Source organism: Scyliorhinus torazame, chromosome 7 (assembly GCF_047496885.1).
Source record: "Scyliorhinus torazame isolate Kashiwa2021f chromosome 7, sScyTor2.1, whole genome shotgun sequence".
Lineage (NCBI taxonomy): Eukaryota > Metazoa > Chordata > Chondrichthyes > Carcharhiniformes > Scyliorhinidae > Scyliorhinus > Scyliorhinus torazame.
Window position 1 is genome coordinate 230817320 of NC_092713.1, and position 19439 is coordinate 230836758.

Genomic DNA, 19439 nt, shown 5'->3' on the forward strand with positions numbered 1-19439 from the left:
GCGGGAACAAAGGCCGCGTTTCCCACTCGGCCCCGCCCCTAATGACCGGCGCCCACAGTTCCTCATACTCCCCCCCCCCCCAACATGGGGAAGAGAGAGAAGTTACAGGATCGCAAGATTAACAAATTGAAAAATCATCCCCCCCCCTTTTTCCTCGCCCCACATAATCACCCCACCACTTTGTCCCAAAAGTTCTTTCTCTCGCCAGACTATTCCAGCTTCTCATCCACAATGAATGTCCACGCCTCTTCTGCCGTCTCAAAGTAGTGGTGCTTCCCTTGGTGTGTGACCCACAATCTCGCCGGTTGTAACATTCCAAACTGGATCTTCTTTTTGTGAAGCACCGCCTTAGCCCGATTAAAACTAGCCCTCCTTCTCGCCACCTCCGCACTCCAATCCTGGTATACGCGGATCCCCGCGTTCTCCCACCTACAGCTCCGAGTTTTCTTCGCCCATCTGAGGACCGTCTCTCTGTCATTATAGCGGAGAAACCTCACCACTATAGCTCAAGGTATTTCTCCAGCCCTCGGTCTTCGCGCCAAAACTCGATAAGCTCCCTCCACCTCCAAAGGGCCCGTCGGGGCCTCCGATCCCATTAGCGAGTGAAGCATCGTGCTCACATATGTCCCGACGTCCGCCCCTTCTGCGCTTTCGGGAAGACCCAGAACCCTTGAATTCGTCCTCCTCGAATTATTCTCAAGTACTTCCAGCCTTTCCACACACCTTTTGTGCTGTGCCTCGTGCATCTCTGTCTTCACCACCAGGCCCTGTATTTCGTCTTCATTTTCAGCAGCCTTTGCCTTCACGACCCGAAGCTCCTGCTCTTGGGTCTTCTGCTCCTCCTTTAGCCCTTCAATCGCCTGTAATATCGGGGCCAACAGCTCCTTCTTCAACTCCTTTTTCAGCTCTTCCACACAGCGCCGCAGGAACTCTAGTTGGTCTGGGCCCCATAACAAACGGCCACCTTCCGACGCCATCTTGCTTTGAGCTTGCCTTCCTTGCCGCTGCTCCAGAGGATCCTCCGCAATCCGGCCGCTATCCTCTCCCTTATCCATGCGTGTCCGGGGGGATTCCCTTCTAGTTTACCGCACAGTGTTTTTGGCTGTTTAAATTGCCGTTGGGGCTCCTATTAAGAGCCCAAAAGTCCGTTCCACCGGGAGCTGCCGAAACGTGCGACTTAGCTGGTCATCGCCGCACCCGGAAGTCTTCCTGAGGGATATCTGTGGACACAATCTCTGCTGAAAATACAGGAAAATGTTGTTAGTGGGAGTGAGATTTGAGCAGGCAGGCGAATGCTGAATGTGCCCAATGTTGGCAGTGTGAAGCACTGGATGGTTTTAACTCTTGAGTCACATTTTCAAAATGCTTGGAAAGTGAGAGCTAGTAGGTCAGAGGAAGCAGAAGTTCATGTTGTAGGAGGCTGCTGGCTGGCATTGGAGAAAGTCGTACAGGCAAGAAGGCAAGAAGGTAAGCAAGAAGATAAGCTCCAGGTTTGTAGTTGAGAGAGTCTCGTGAGATTAGCAAGTGCTCAGGCTTGTTCTTGGCCTGCCCCTCCTGGCTCCTCAAGGAAAACAAAACAAAATTTTGCTTAAATGGTTTTCTCTTCTTCTTGCTGTCCTTACCTTCTGGGGAAATCTCAGCAGCGTCCTTCCTCAGACCAGAATCAAAGTTGCATTTGGGACCCATTAAAATCATTTGGGCTTTACCTGCATATTTAAGAGACCTTCTGATGTAGGGTTAAAATTGTCCCCTATTTTCCGTTTTATTTATTTTTTCCCATTTTGTTATGAAGAAATATAATAGCAACAATTGTATTTCCCCCCATTAGCTAATAAATTAAGCACTAGCTTAATTCCTGATCTCATCACATGGTTCAGTTCCATTTTTGGATCTGCTCATTTCATACACAACCAGGAACCAAATAGCCATCACCACCTGTAGCATTCTCAGGGCATGAAAATAAAAAGAGAATTGAAATTGGAATAAAAAGCAAGTTCTATATATGTAATACATTTATAACAGAAGTATGGATCAACATGAATTGGATGTTCTCCAAGGAAATAAGTGGTCTCAGAAGCGTAATTTCACTTTTTAATGTTCATGTTTTTGCCTTCACCCCGAATTATATTTTACAGCTTTTTAATATGTTGCAGGTTTGGTGCAAGAGTTGCTTATTGAAAGCAGTGTGTTGTGCCACAGATTAACTTGTGATTATCCATACAATGGGCGAGATTTAAAATTTAACGCCTCCACCCCCCCCCCCCCCCCCCCCCCCCCCAGCCTTTGGAGGTGGGGAAGTCTTGTGATTAGGCCAGAGGGTGTAGAGTGAAGATGCCTCTGCTTTCCCACTGGCAGCAGCCTTAATCACCCCCCCCCCCTCCAATACACACACACACACGGTTAGGAAGGATGTGAGGCCTGGGGACCACCACAACACTCAACTCACTAAAGCCAAGTGCAATACGAAATGAAATTAGGTACTTTTCACAAAATGAAGTGCATGACATTTTCTTCAAAGGATTTAGATGAGGCTTTCCTGCTGCACAGTCAAAAAAGGCTGTGTTTTTTTGTCTTGTGTGGAGGCATTTTCAAATGTATATACACTGATGGAATTTGTGTCAATAGTGCATTGAGCATAGATCAAGTTAAGTACTCAATATTTATGTTTGGCATTATTCCATATCACATAAAATAAGTAAACTTTTCAATGCAGTGATACATCTGACTTGGTTGCTGACATAACGAAAAGAGAAATAAAATTCTGGTCATACTGGAGTAAGAACCCCTCTGGTTCCTGTGGCGGCTTTATAAATAGGTTTGTGCATGTTCCCTCTATTTATTTCTCGCACGAAAATTTTTTTTTAAGGACGTTTCCAATTTTACCAGAAATAACTACCAAAGGAAACGTTCCCACTTTACAGATGATTTTGCAAACTTAGCAGTCAAAGGAAATCTCTCATTATGGCAAATACACTGCAGTTTCTTTTCATTGCGTTAGTAGGTCATAATATGACCATGAGCTGACCTTGCAGAGACAAAAGATTCTTCCTTAACTGAACAGATTATTAAAATGGATGACACCCATCATTCCAGTTGTAGAATTAAGTATTCATCTCTGCTGTTTTAGCACACTCCTGTGCACCAAAGTTTCCATGGTATTTCATACCACATGAGTAAGTAAAAGGCAAGGAGGTTCCATTCCCTTAATTTTAGCTGTTTCCATCAGAGACAGAAGCAATGATGAATGTACGAAAGAGAAGCAAGTAACAAATTTAGGGTAGTGGAAAAATGCTTTGTCCCAAGGCATGCAGCAGTACAAGTATGGAAACAAGTAATATTAATTTCACTGGGGGGAAGCGTGGGTGAATTCTGCAGGTGATTGACACTTTTATTAGCTTGTCCAGTTTTTTTCCAAGCATTGAAGGATTATGTTCTTTAAATGCTTTTTTTAAACACGTGCCACTTTACACTGTTGGTGCACCATTGGGTCTAGAAATTGTGCAGTGTGTCAATGGGCCAGAGCTTTGTATAGAGGGTATGAGGGGCCAAATAAGGGGTTTAAGGGTGGTACTTGGCTTATGGGGCATGAGCCGCACAAGGGATTGGATGGGATGGTGGGGGGGGTGGGGGAGCATCTTAGCATTGGATCCATGAAGGGTACTGTATTTAAACCCAGCTAACGAGTACCTGTTGGGTGGGGCATCCACCCATTCAATACGGGAACTCGTACACCACAAAGTCCATGGGGAGATCAATCAGTAATTTCTCCGTGGTCTTCATGGGGGCTATAACAGGGACCATTTGAAATTACTTTTTAAATGTCCTCTCATGCATACTAGGGTGCTCGCTGCCTCTAAGAGGCTATAAACCAAGACTCTTTAAAACACTGCCCCTTTACAAAATTCCGGAGGAGTAGGAAATACCTATCTCTGCAATGGTGCTGGCCAGGTCAGGAGTGCTGGATGTGGGCTTCTGATAGAAAACTGCCCACATCCTTTAAAGGCACTCCCAAGAATTGCACAGCGAGGGAATAGTGGAGGGAATCCTGGAATCAGGACGCACTCAACATTTTTAAAGGGTTCCCAAGTCATCCTGTCTCTATGAAAATTCAGGCCACAGAATTGTTATCACTCTTACACTCTGTTACATGTTACAATAGGCCCCTCCAATCACATAAAACTCAAAAAGGTGGAAGGGATTTATGAAGTCATAGTATGGCAGGTTCGAATGAAAATTATTGTGAACAATCTCCTAGAAGTTGTCTTACTCAGGCTGGTAAGTGAAGGTCAACAATGTTATGATGCTTATCCAGAGCAAGGACAAGAGAAACCATAGAACAGCAAGACTTGAGAATGGAGAACTGTTTATGACTGGAGAGTCGTGAAAGTGTCCAGCAAACTCCAATGTAAACAGTTCATGCCAAAAACTTTGATAAAATGGTTACGGTCAAGAATGTATAAAAATGCCAAGTATTTTAACAGAAATAATGGATCTTGGGCTTGCAAAACTATGAGAACAACATATCATGGAAAGTCACCAGTCAAGAATGAATAATGTAAGCTGTAAAGTTATACCGATATCTTCACTCGATATCATTTAGGTAGCATGGGGACATTTTTTACAATCTTTCACCGGGCTATTTATTAAGCTGCGGCTGTTCTGTGGAAGGAATGTACTTGACAGACTGAATGAATAATTCTTTTTCACTCCAAGCACATGTTCAGAATTGCAGTGCTACAGGAAGTTTGTTTGAAACATTTTGATACTACTTCTATTAATGCTTTATGCTGAATTAAAAAGGCTTCTGCTATAAATTAACCTGATGGATGCTTGTGGAAGCTAGAATAGGGCTTAACTGATATGAATGGGGGTCGACCCAGCCTGCACTCAATCATGATATTTCAAGGGACTCCATTAATAGGACAAATTTAGCACTGATTTCAGACGGTTCATCTTCATAAAAGGTAATGAAGAGATGGAATGAATTCCCAGATAGATTAGCAGGAGTAAAAACTCTAGAATCATTTAAGGCACGGTTAAATGCCATAATGGGAGTTGAGGTTCTGCTTTTTCTGAATGGCTAGGCTAAATTTGGCTCACTGGCTCCCCTTTCAAGTTCAGCTTGTGAAGATTCACTAATTTTAAAAAATGCCCACTTGTACAATACATCTTTTAGAAAAGGATGCAGTGATCTGACAAAGAAAATCATCACAAGGCAGATGAGGAAAAGCAGGATATGTTTGAACATTGTGTAATTAGGCTACTATTCAATGCATTGTTAAAAATGTCATAGTAAGTGACCAACTATTAAGGCAGAACTATTATTAAATACTAATTAAAAAATCTCCTGATTTTTATCAACCATCACAATTGCAGGGGCGACACGGTGGCGTTGTGGTTAGCACTGCAGCCTCACGGTGCCGAGGACCCGGGTTCGATTCAAGCCCGGGGTCACTGTCCATGTGGAGTTTGCACATTCTCCCTGTGTCTGCTTGGGTCTCACCCCCACAACCCAAAGATGTGCAGAGTAGGTGAATTGGCCACGCTAAATTGCCCCTTAATTGAATAATTGAAACATTTGCATTTTTTGAGGATCCCGCCCAGTATTTATTACCCAATATGCAAGTGATTAGTACCAGGCATTAAATATGTCACACTTTCAGGTGCATACGGAAGCTCAATCACTGAGCATGTTAAAAAACAAGAATCAACAGATTTCTAGAGACTAATGACATCAAGCGATATAGAGATAGGGCAAGAAAATGGCATTGAGGGAGATGAACAGCCACAATCTAACTGAATCTAATTGAATGGCAGAGCAGGTTTGATGGACTGAATGGCCTACTCCTGTCGCTATGTTCCTAAGAGCATTTTCTTAGCAAAGACATTACTAAAATATTCAAGTAAATAAACAGCAAAATTCAAAAAACTGGTAGACTGAGCTATTGCTACAGCGATATAGAAATACCAGCATGAGTTGAAATGTATTCTATATTTACTATAAGGTGCTAAACAAACACATTTTGCAGATGCACGAACAAGATGCTTGGCAAAAATGGCTGCAGCGCTGAGGTTCACCCCGCTTTTCAACAGCACTTTGCTGGTTTTGTGGGTCCCGGGCAATTTCTCCCTGTTGCGGCCACATTTTAGTGGATTTCCTGCACTGGCGCGCTCAGCTTACCAGCAGGACCGGCTCCTTGCAGGTCAGGGAGCCATTTTGACCTGCTGCCCGATCTTTGCTTTCAGGCTTCTTCGTCCTGCTTTCTGCACACTCCCCCCTCCCCTTCAACTTTCACATGGCCCCTGGAACCTCCCACCTCACCCCCTCTCTAATGGGCAAGGCCACTCTGCGCCTGACCCCCGGGTGTGTCAGCCTTGCACCCCTGCAGTGCCCCTGGCACCATGGGATGCCACCAGGGTGGCACTGCCTGGGTGCCCATGTAGCACTATCAGGGTATCAGCCAGGCAGTGCCAAAGTGCCTGGACATCAGGGGAGTTCCAGGGTACTACCCTGCCTTGTCCCCGACCATCTGGGGGCTCGAATGTCCTGTAAACCTGCTGGCGTGCCATCACACCTGGTCCACGGATGTGGAAATCAGTGCTAAGCAGCATCCGGTTGAGTTCTCGCAGGCACCAGGTGAAATCTATATTGTGCCTGGCGGAGTGAGTCAGGTGAGTCACAATTAGCCTGCGTGGCGCCCGGTTTGATGTTTTCACGGGATTCACATTTTGGACAAGTTTGGCGGGATGCTTTGAGCCAACTGTAGTGGCGTGATCACATCACGCACACTTAGTGCCAAAAACGAACCACCACGTGAAACTCGCCATTCCTGGCTCCCTCACCGTTTCCATTCACCGGACAGTGCCTCAGCTGCACGCCGCTAACATGGGGGAACTGCTTTAAAATGGTCCCTCAGCACTCACTCCCAACATCCGACCTTCAAGTCTGCTCCTCATAACCCCTGGCACCCACCATCACAATCCCGTCATGTCTCGGTGTGGTGTGTCCACCGGCAAAGACCCCTCGGCCCATCAAGTGTGCGTCTCTTTGTCCCCACAGGAAAGGGTAGCCCATAATAAGAGGAAAAAGGCCAAGACGAAGGGGGGGGGGGGGGGGGAGGAGGCGAAATCCCAGAAATCCTAGTCCTCACCCCCTATGGGGAAAGGGTACTGGAAATCGCAGGGTTACCCAAGGAGACTGCAGATACCGACAGCGAGCTTGTCCTGCATCAGAGAAGTGAGGGTCCACTGCCCCTTCATCCAGATGACCTGTCTCAAGTGAGTTGTTCATGTCCCACACAATTATCCTTCCCTTTCACTAAAGTCACATCTTTTGTCTTGCAGGATCACCATCTGATGAGGCTGGATCATCCAGAGTCGCTACCTCCACTGCCACCCTAGTGAACACCTTAGAGAAGAGTTCCGAGGAGAACACCAGCAATGAGGTACAGCTTTCTCCCGGAAAATGTGAAACATATTTGTTTAAGATAAACTGCATTGCTTATGGTTGTTTCTTTCAAGAATTTACTTGTGCAAGTTTTAAGACTGGCTTAATTTGTTGTTTACTGTATGCTACTTTGCTAAACAGGAATGAAGTTAAAAAAGGTTATGTGACAGGGAATGTAGTTTAACTATGAAAAGATCCATTCATAACCTTGTGGCCCTTTGGACATTATACCTAAAGCAAATCACACTGCTTTTCTGAAGAAAGAGTAGAATACATAAACTGAAAGATAAACATCACTTGCTGGCATTTATTTTTGAACAATGTGCTCGAGCAAAGTAATGCAAATCACATGAAGTGACTCGAGCAAGTCCTCAAGGGACTCAGATGCACAATGTTTTACTGTATTATATAGATTCTATTAACCTTCTCAGCAAAAAAAAGCAAAATATACATTATTGTGAGGCCTGGTTAAAGGTATTAAGAATTGATGGCTCTGTTGAAACAACTGCCTTTTCAACCAATGAACTTAGGCCCACACCCCTGTCCTATCCCCGTACCTACCCAAGAATCAGGACTATTCTTTCAGTCACCAGCAACAGCCTTCTCTTGTCAGATGACCTGCTTCTGCTCTCCAACAAGCTGTTGTTTTCCATCTTTAGCCATCGATTGGCTGACTGACAGGAACCATAAAATCAAGGACAGCTGATTAAACCTGCCCGATTCCCACCCAAATTTAATTTGTGACTCAATGTAGATATATCCTACTCCAGATATAATGCCCCTCAAATTCTGCACAATTATGTGACAAAGAAAGGGTGATGTTCAACTGTTTGCTGGTGGGAATAAGGCAATATCAATGCAACACTTAACCCAGTCCTGGCAATATCTAGGTCACTGCCATTATAGTTTGAGCCTTGAAACTGGCGGTCCAGGCACTCACTGATAATAGATCCTGTGATATCAATATAACACCAATGAAGTTTTGAAGTGGCAAAGGATGGAACTCTTCCCAACCTGAGAAAAATCAATTTCCCTTCCTCACCTTTAAACTCTGACATTACATGGGCGGTATAGTGTCAGGAACCCGGGTTTGATTCCTGGCTTGGGTCACTGTCTGTTGTTGCTAACTTTTGGTTGGTTCAATTGGCTCTGTTTTATAACCTTTGCTCTCGAGTCGCCAGGTATCTTTATGATACCGCCACGAGGTTCAAGTTCAAGTAATGATCAATAACTCAACACACCAATTAGTAAGATTCAAATCAAAGCACATTTATTATACACAGTAATCGCTACTCATGCACAAATTCTACTTCTAAGCTACTTCTATAACTAACAGGCCTACACTTAACTTCGGACTGGCCCACCAGGTCAGGGGAACAAATGGCCTTTCGTTCGGAATCTGAAACTGCGGGATTCAAAGCCGGTATGGACTGATAGCTAGGAGCGCCTATCTCGTAGCGAGCGTCGACTTGAGACTTACTTCAGAGATGCGGCAGCTTGGACCGTTCACTCTCAGGGGTTGCTTCGCGTTGCTGAGTGACCCGGTCAAGGAGAACGATTTGAACTTGGGGCTTAACTTTTATAGTCCCCAGGGGCTTTCCGCCTTTCGGGGCGGACCCTGTACCTGGTTCTAGGTGATTGGACTTTGTTCCAATCGCTTGGTTCGATTTCTCCAATACTGGAGCGGTTCCCTGATCGATGGGCGGTCTTGAGGTGTTCGTTAACCTCTTTTGTGTTGGCTCCTGCTGGCGCTGGGGAGTCTGGCTTAGTTTTGTGTGTCCCAAATGTTGCTATTGTTCCCGGGGATTGCTCATTAGTATGTAGATGGCTGCTACATTATTATGCTGATGGTCGCTGGTATCGATGCTGTCTGGGCTTTTGCAGAGTTAAATACACAGCAAACCTGCACCTGCTGGTTTTTACCTGTGTTGGCTGAATTTCCCTTCAGCCTTTGCCGTTCGCCATTTTAAATCGGGACTTGGCCAACTCAGGTGGCTACACTGTGCAGAGCCTGCACATTCTCCCATGTTTGCGTGTGTTTCCTCCAGGTACTCTGGGTGCTCCGGTTTCCTCCCACAAGTCCTGAAAGATGTGCTTGTTAGGTAATTTGGACATTCTGAATTCTCCCTCTGTGTACCCAAACAGGCACCGGAATGTGGCGATTAGGGGCTTTTCACAGTAACTTCATGTGACATTAATAAAGATTATTATTATTATGAATCATCTCCTGGGTCGCTTCCACCTGCCCGCGCTCTAAACCTACCAGATTAGCGTGGACTCCACAGCAAAGCTGTCATATTTCTGTCCCCCTCAGAGTGGTAAGCTGCTCCAAATGCATGGAAAATGTGACATGATTATAGCCAACTCTTCTGTCATTCAATTAGATCATGGTTTATCTGTCCCACATCCTGCTTTTGTTCAATATCCCTTTATATCCTGAACTAAAAAAAAAAATAGTTCTTAGCCTTGAAAATTTCAATTGTCTTTGCATTCCCAGTTATTTTGGTGAGTTCCACGATCGTTTCCGTTAAAAAACCGCTTCCTGATTTAATTCCTAAGTAGCCCAGCTCCGTTTTTAAGATTATACTCCATTCTTCTGGATTCTGGTTTCTCTGTATGTATCATATTAAACACCTCTAAACCACTTCAATTGGATCATTCAAGGTAACACCAAACACAGTTTATGCAATGCATATTCATAACATAATTCTTTAAGGGCAGTTATCATTTTGGTGTGTCTGGTCTTTAACCACTACAGAGCCAATATATCTTTTGAAGTTCTCCTGGAAAGCAGTACTAAATATATTGAACATAGGTGGAATCCGAGCAAGGATATGTGCAACTGAAGCATCACTTTGTTGCTTTTGGATTCCACTCACCTGAAGATGAAACATTCCATTTGCAATTTCGAATATATTTTTTGTATACATGAGCATCTAAACAGTTGAAGCTCCAATTGAAGTTTTTTTGGGATGAGTTTTACATTCAAAAGTGTGAATCCTTCTGGAAAACAACGCTCCTGAACTGACATGAAGATATTGGCAGATAGAAAATTCCCAAAGGACTACGGGAGGAATGCAAACTACAGTAGAAGCTCAACAGAATAATTAGGGCAGTGTTTTCTTATAAATTACACCGCATAATCAGTCCTTCATCATAGTCTTGAAAGTGAATGTCACTCTAAGTTTGGAAAAAAATCATAAGCAAGAAAAGCCTCATCGCAATTTAGTAATCCTCATTGAAAGACAGAAAATGAAAAATACTGGTCATGAAAGAGTATATTAAAAGATTTGCTCCGTTTACCTACAGATGCAGCTAACAAAAATCATTGGACTGATTTGGTTGATTGTGAGAAAAAATGTGACCGTAAATTATGCAACAAAGCAGTAGAGGCCAAAACACTCAGGGGAATAAATTCATATTAGGCAAGAGCACTCAAATAGTGAGCGCAAGTCGGCTTCTTGCTTTACACGCTGACTGATTTTATTTTCTATTAAAATCAGGTAGAGTGTAAAATAGTCTGTTGATTAGGTATTACTTAATTGCATGACCAACAAAGTTAAACGTCACTCTTCCTGGGCGAGATTCTCCGACCCCCCACCGGGTTGGAGAATTGTCGGGGGCGGGCGTGAATCCCGCCCCCGCCGGTTGCCGAATTCTCCGGCACCGGAGATTTGGCTGGGGCGGGAATCGTGCCGGTTGGTGGGCCCCCCCCGGCGATTCTCCGGCCCGGGTGGCCGAAGTCCCGCTGCTAGAATGCCTGTCCCGCCGGCGTGGATTAAACCACCTCTCTTACTGGCGGGACAAGGCGCCGCGGGCGAGCTCCGGGGTCCTGGGGGAGGCGCGGGGCGATCTGGCCCCGGGGGGTGTCCCCACGGTGGCCTGGCCCGCGATCGGGGCCCACCGATCCACGGGCGGGCCTGTGCCGTGGGGGCACTCTTTTCCTTCCGCCTTTGCCAGGGTCTCCACCCTGGCGGAGGCGGAAGAGACCCCCTCCACTGCGCATGCGCGGGGATGCCGTGAGCGGCCGCTGGCGCTCCCGCGCATGCGCCGCCCGGCAATGTCATTTCCGCGCCAGCTGGCGGGGCACCAAAGGCCTTTCCCGCCAGATGGCGGGGCAGAAATCAGTCTGGCGCAGGCCTAGCCCCTTTTGAAGGATTCCGCACATTTGGGGCGGCGCGATGCCGGACTGATTTGCGCCGTTTTTGGCGCCGGTCGGCGGACATCGCGCCGATTACGGAGAATCTCGCCCCCTAATCTTGACATTTGCTCTGTGTGTGATCAGAGTAGACAGAAGACATATACACAATCTCATGCAGTACGCATAACAGAAACCGCTTAGTCAGAATTGCTTTTTCTCTCAATGACGGATTCTAATTTCTTGGTAATATAATTACATTTTGATTTGATTTGATTTATTATTGTCACATGTATTAGTATACAGTGAAAAATATTGTTTCTTGAATGCTATGCGAACAACGCATACCGTACATAGGAAGGAAGGAGAGACTGCAGAATGTAATGTTACAGTTATAGCTAAGGTGTAGAGAAAAGATCAACTTAATACGAGGTAGGTCCATTCAAAAATCTGATGGAAGCAGGGAAGAAGCTATTCTTGAGTTGGTTTGGTACACAACCTCAAACTTTTGTATCTTTTTCCTGACGGAAGAAGGTGGAAGAGAGTATGTCCGGGGTGTGTGGGATCCTTAATTAAGCTGGCTGCCCTTCGGAGGCCGCGGGAATTGTACGCAGAGTCAATGGATGGGAGGCTGGTTTGCCCGATGGATTGGGCTACATTCACAACCTTTTGTAGTTTCCTGCAGTCTTGGACAGAGCAGGATCCGTACCAAGCTGTGATACAACCAGAAAGAATACTTTCTATGGTGCATCTGTAAAAGTTGGTGAGGGTCATAGCTGACATGCCAAATTTACTTAATCTTCTGAAAAAGTAGAGTCGTTGGTGGGCTTTCTTAACTATAGTGTCGGCATGGGGGACCAGACAGATGGTTGGTGATCTGGACACCTAAAAACTTGAAGCTCTTGACCCTTTCTACTTCGCTTCATTGATGTAGACAGGGACATGTTCTCCATTACACTTCCTGAAGTAGATGACAATCTCCTTCGTTTTGTTGACATTGAGGGAGAGATTATTGTCGTTGCACTAGTTCACCAGATTCTCTCTCATTCCTGTACTCTGTCTCATCATTGTTTGAGATCCAACCCACTTCGGTGGTTACATCAGCAAATTGGAAAATCGAGTTGGAGGGCAATTTGGCCACACAGTCATTGATGTTTAAGGAGTATAAGGGGGCTGAGGACACAGCCTTGTGGGGCACCAATCGTCGAGCAGGTGTTGTTGCCCATCCTTACTGATTGTGGCCTGTGGGTTAGGAAGTTCAGGATCCAGTCGCAGAGGGAGGAGCCAAGACACATGCCACGGAGTTTGGAGATCTGGGGCGAAATTCTCCCCCAACGGCGGGATGTCCGCCGACTGGCGCCAAAGCCGGCGCCAATCAGACGGGCATCGTGCCGGCCCAAAGGTGCGGAAGGCTCCGCATCTTTGGCGGCCTAGCCCCAACATTGAGGGGCTAGGCCGACGCCGGAGGGATTTCCGCCCCGCCAGCTGGCGGAAATGGCGTTTGTTTCCCCGCCAGCTGGCGTGGAAATGCGGCGCATGCGCGGGAGCGTCAGCGGCCGCTGTCAGTTTCCCAGCGCATGCGTGGGAGCGTCAGCGGCCGCTGTCAGTTTCCCGCGCATGCGCAGTGGGGAGAGTCTCTTCCGCCTCCGCCATGGTGGAGGCCATAGCGGAGGCGGATGGGAAAGAGTGCCCCCACGGCACAGGCCCGCCCGCGGATCGGTGGGCCCCGATCGCGGGCCAGGCCACCGTGGGGGCAACCCCCAGGGTCAGATCGCCCCGTGCCCCCCCCCAGGACCCCGGAGCCCACCCGCGCCGCCTGGTCCCGCCGGTAAATACCAGGTTTGATTTACGTCGGCGGGACAGGCAATTCCTGGGCGGGACTTCGGCCCATCCGGGCCGGAGAATCCAGCGGGGGGTCCCGCCAACCAGCGCGGCCCGATTCCCGCCCCCGCCCAATCTCCGGGAGCGGAGACTTCGGCGGGGGCGGGATTCACGGCGGCCAACGGCCATTCTCCGACCTGGCGGGTGGTCGGAGAATGACGCCCGAGATTCGTAGGAATAATGGTGTTGAAGGCTGAGCTGTAGTCAATAAATAGAAGTCTGACATAGGTGTCTTTGTTATCCAGGTGATCCAGGGTTGAGTGCAGGGCCAGGGTGATGGCATCTGCTGTGGACCTGTTGCAGCAGTAGGTGAACTGTAGTGGATCAAGGCAATCCGGGAGGCTGGAACTGATTCGTGCCATGACTAACCTTTCGAACCACTTCAAAATGATGGATGTCAGAGCCACTGGACGATAGTCATTAAGGCATGCTGCTTGGCTTTTCTTTGCTACAGGGATGATGGTCGGCTTCTTGAAGCAGATAGTGACCTCAGATTATTGTAAAGAGAGGTTGAAGATGTCTGTGAATTCCACTGCCAACTGATCTGCACAAGACCTGAGGTCTTGTCTGGGTACCCCATCCGGGCCAGTGGCTTTCTGTGGGTTGACCTTCAAGAAGGCTGCTCCGACATCTGCAATGGTGACCTCAGTTACAAGTTAATCTGACGCTTCAGGGGGCGAGGGCGTGCTCTTGCTGACCTCTTGCTCAAAGTGGGCATAGAATGCGTTGAGTTCATCAGGGAGGGGTGCGTTGGAGCTGGCAATTTTACATGCCTTCATCTTGTAGTCCGTTATGTCTTGCAGAACTTGCCATAGTCGGCGGTTGTCCGTGTGGCTGGCCTGGGACTCGAGCTTGGTCCAGTACTGTCTTTTAGCATCTTTGATGGATTTCCTTAGATCATATCTGGCTTTCTTGTATAGGTTTGGGTCGCCTAACTAGAATGCCTCAGACCGAGACTTCAGCAAGCAGTGGATATCCCTGGTTGGGAAACAAGCGGATCAGCTTCTTTGGCACACAGTCTTCTACACACTTACTAATGAAGCCAGTTACTGTAGTGGCGTACTCATTCAGGCTGGTCGCAGAGTTTTTAAATACTGACCAGTCCATTGACTCTAAGCAGTCCCATAGGAGATCATCCGATTCCTCAGACCAACATTGCCCGACTTTCTTTGATGGATTCTCCCGCTTCAGTTTTTGCTCATAATCCGGGAGCAGGAGCACAGCCTTGTGGTCAGATTTGCCAAAGTGTGAGCGGGTGATAGAGCGGTAGGCATGTTTGATATTTGTGTGGCAGTGGTCCAGGATGTTTGGGCCTCTGGTGGAACAGGCGACATGCCGGAATGTGGCAACTAGGGGTTTTTCACAGTAACTTCATTAACTTACATACTTGTCCAAAATAACTTACCAAGATTGCAAAAAACTGCACAGTGTGGTGTACTCAGCCCAGCGCATCACACAAGCTTGCCACCCGCACATTGGTTCTGTATACACCTCCCGCTACCTCAGGAAGCCAGACAGCATTATCAGAGACCCCTCCCACCCAGGCATGGCCTTCTTTCAAACCCTTCCATCAGGCAGAAGGTACAGAAATCTGAAGACCCGCACATCCAGATATAGGAACAGCTTTTTCCCCACAGCTACAAGACTCCTCAATGACTCCCCCTCAGACTGATCTGTTCCCCATAAGAACACTGGGCGGAATTCTCCGCAATCGGCGCGATGTCCGCCGACCGGCGCCAAAAACGGCGCGAATCAGTCCGGCATCGCGCCGCCCCAAAGGTGCAGAATCCTCCGCATCTTGAGCGGCCGAGCCCTAAGATTGAGGGACTAGGCCCATGCCGGACTGATTTCCGCCCCGCCAGCTGGTGGGAAAGGCCTTTGGTGCCCCACCAGCTGGCGCGGAAATGACTTTGCTATTCACGACGCCCTATGCTGCTCTTGCTCATGTATTTGCTTTGTTTGGCCCCTTGTTCCGCACTGTAACCAATCACTGTTTGTAGATATACCATTTGTCAATGTTCTCTGTTGATTATTCTTTTTGTCTGCTATGTACATACTGTGTACGTTCCCTCGGCCGCAGAAAAATATTTTTCACTGTACTTCGGTACATGTGACAATAAATCAAATCAAATCAAGTCAGGGCAGCACGGTGGCGCAGTGGTTAGCACGGGGACTGCGGCGCTGAGGACCCTGGTTCAAATCCCAGCCCTGGGTCACTGTCCGTGTGGAGTTTGCACATTCTCCCCGTGTCTGCCACCGTGCTGCCCTGACTTGATTTGATTTGATTTATTGTCACATGTACTGAATAAAATCTTGCTGCTGCCCATCCACCCACTTGCCATATTTTTGAAATTTTACTGCAAGGCAGGGTCAGCAGGAAGTGGTCTGTCCTCAATTAATGGTCACTTAAGGGCTGCATTACACCCTTGGGGGTATGTTACCCACAGTGCAATCAGGTCATACTATGTGGGAAGCCTGGCAGTTCCGCAGTGCAGGCTGGTGTTGGGCGGATCCCCTAGGCCCACTGGAGACAGCCCTCCCTTGTTAGGATGTCCACACTTGAACCCTCCATCTGGCATCTTGAACTTCATCCCTAACCCCTTTGTAGGAAAACCCAATCTCGGACTTAACTGGCCGACTTAATTGTTGCGACGGAACTGCCTGCAGTTCCAGCAGCGGTCACTACTCCTGGTTGGTGCCACGGGACGACAGAGCTGCCAGCCATTTGATTGTTTGGAAGCTCTCTAAGGCAAGACTTCCAACTAAGATTGGGACGGAAGTCTCGTCTTAAAGCAATTTAATGCAGCTCCCAGAGTTAAATTTCTACGGGGCAGCCACAGGACCGTGGGCAGGCTCCGTCTTGATTTTTAAGTGGGGGCTGGGGACACTGACAACTGGTAAACTCCAGTCACCACCTCATAAGTCTACCTTTAACACTAAAATAGCATTTTCACTATGTTTTGAAGACTTGTTTAGCATGTGTTTCCTTTTATTAGAGATATGGGGTGTGAACAAATGGCCTTGTTGCATCAGACTCGGCGACACAATGAGGTAATTAAATCTCTCGGTAGGTCTGTTTTGGGATTTGCGACACTCAAAACACTTTGTGAGGTCTAATGAGATCTCGTGAGATGTCTTGATCTGGATCTTGCCTTCACTGAGCGAGATCCAGATTAACATATTTAATTGAGCTATTAGGCTCAGTAAATATGTCTACGCTGGATTCTCTTGAGGCCGGGAACTAATAGCCTCACCTGGGAGACGTTTAGTATTGGTCTGCATAAACGTGGACCAGGAGAAACGGCACCTGGGGGGGAGGGTGGGGGGATTTCTCAGACATTTGGAGGCCCCCGGGTGGTTGGGCTCTGGGCAGGGTGGGGTCCTGACACTCCCGCTTGCACCCGGTTATTTGGCAATGCCAGTCTGGCACCATGGCAGTGCCACTCTGGCAGTGCCAGAATGCGCAGTCAGCACTGCCAGACTGACCAGGGGACTGCCAGGGTGCCAGGCTGGCAGTGCCAAGGTACCCGGGTGCTAGTTTGCCTATGCCAAGGAGCAGGTCCGGGGGTTTCCTGCACTTGCACCACAAGTGTGGTGAAGGTGGGCTTGAGGACCTCCTAAGTGGTAAGGTGCGGCAGTGGGGGGAGGGGAGGGGAGGGGGGAGGGGGGTCCAGAGGCTGCGGTGGAGGAGCAGAGGGAAGGATCCGCGAGTTATCAAATGAAGTAAATGCGGCCTCGGCCAAATCCCGACCAAACTGGAACTCTGCTTTTTGCCTGTTAAATCGCACCCATGATTTGACAATGTACTTTTGAAGTATGAGATCTTAATAAAACTAGTATATTAATATACAAAGAGAAACATATATAATATTCATAAATCTGGCCTGTCATATCTGAGAAAGCCTTTCATGTTGTTCACCTCTGTGTAAGTGCTTCATATTATAATCTCATTAAATAACACTTTTGCAGTTGAACAAACTTCAGAAAATACAGGTTTAAAATATTGGTTTTATTGTTAAATCTAAAAGTAATTTATTTTAGTTTTTGCTAAACACGTTATCTAAAGTAATATTCTCAGTCTGGCAAATGTATTTCTATTTATAGTATAGCTGGACAAAAATGGGAAGAACATTTGCACTTGCACAACATGACATGTGACTAAAATGCTCAAGGGTTGGAATATTGCTACCGAATGCTGTTGAATTCCAATAAATGCTGTAACATGTCTTAAAATCATGAATCTATGGATATATTCCTAAATGGAGCATTTGTAAGGCTGTAACACATTGAACACCTAAATGATTACTTTTAGATTTGCTAAGTGAGTTCCATTCCTGCTAAGTAATGCAATAATGTGATCATCTCCAGAGAGCACACCTTTTGTCCCCTTCTTTTTTCCTTTTAATTCACTGCTATCTTAATTTCACGACTGCGCTGAACCCGTTTCAACATGCATTAAAGTTCAACCGCAGTAAACCAAGTAATAATCTTTCATTACAATTAACTCATAATCTTCATCTCAACCGAATCGAATTCATCACAGTCCAAGCAGGTTATTAAAAAAAAATGATTGTGGAATAAATGCGGGGGGAAAACATGCAGCAGCCTGCTCAATCTCATCAGCCCTCTTCGATAACAAAACACTTCAAAACAGGTTCATTCTTGTTCCTGCATTACTGAAGGCAAATGTAGGCAACGACCCTGTCTTGTTTTCGTCCTCATGCAAGCAACACCCAAAACGTGTTTTAAAATGAATGTTACATTTTATCCCGACAGATGGTTCTGTGAAAATAAAGGTTTACTTTTGTCACTATTACTGTAAAATTAACACTACTTGCAGATTTATTCGTAATCAGAAGCTCATGTTAAGGGCATGTGGAAAGGCACAGAATCATGATGGTTTCAATATTAGGACCATTTGCATTTCCTAGAAGTGGTTTCAATATATAACACCTTCACTCGGGAAGAAAACTATCAGAGGGATGAGGTAACCTTGTGTGATCTGTAGGATTTGGAAATTCAGGAAGGTGAATTTATATTGCAAGAGAAGCTGAGAGGTAAAATGGACTGACCTGAATTAACAAGCAGGAATAGGGGAGGATTAAGAGAGATCTCCCATATAGCCTCTTGACAGGAAGAGGATGATGACGACATATTGATCAGACAAAGGAGTACGAGAGACTAATGTAATAATGGGCAACTTCAAGAAAAGCAATATATCCCAAGTCCGCCCCAAAGAAAATGAGATATCAAAATCAGAACCAGGCTATGTGATGAAAGATTTTTTAATCCAGTGGTCTAGATTGTCATCTTCCGACCCACATGGTATTGTATTGAAGTCAATTGCCCACCCTTTATAGTCCTGGGTGACTTTTATTCAAATAATTTCAATGGAATGAAAATTGGATAAGTTTTATAATGGGTGGGTGATCTATCCCACCAGATTACCACCCAGGAATTAAACTGAAAATCAAACTTATTGTAGAGGGAACCCGGCCTGTTACTTAGAAGTGACTAAGATAGCATTTGGCATCAGATTTAGTTGGAATTTCGAGGGTATAAGAATTGTAATAAAATAAAATCTAACATTATCTGATAATCATCCCTGGTAGGAATAAAAATTTACGACTTCAAATGTTCGAAAGGATGCAACATAAACCAATTGCAATTGAAATTGAAATATTTCAAAATAAAAACAGCGGAAAAAAATACATTTAAACCCCTCTAATTTGGGCAATGCCATAACACAACTTATTAATATTATTCTTACTATTATAGTCTGCTGCATAGAGTAGTGAATCATGGGTTGATATCTGCAGTCTTCATGTCTGAGTTCAGTGAGCAAAAGGTACAAACTGGGCAAGGGTCAGCATTCTTCCAAAGGAGAGAGGTAATTCTGAGGGTGATTCAGTTCCACTCATACACTTCTCACTGCATTGTTACAAAGCAGCGTTTGAAAATAAAAGCAAAATA

At 46.3% G+C, this 19439-nt stretch overlaps 1 long non-coding RNA gene across 1 annotated transcript in view; it reads left to right on the forward strand.

The window, feature by feature from the left end:
* LOC140427453 (uncharacterized) overlaps positions 1–19439 on the forward strand; it is a 225832-nt gene that overhangs the window by 44231 nt on the left and 162162 nt on the right. The window contains exon 2 of the long non-coding RNA XR_011948498.1: positions 7345–7445. This is a non-coding gene — a long non-coding RNA (uncharacterized lncRNA). The remainder of the gene's footprint in view (positions 1–7344; positions 7446–19439) is intronic.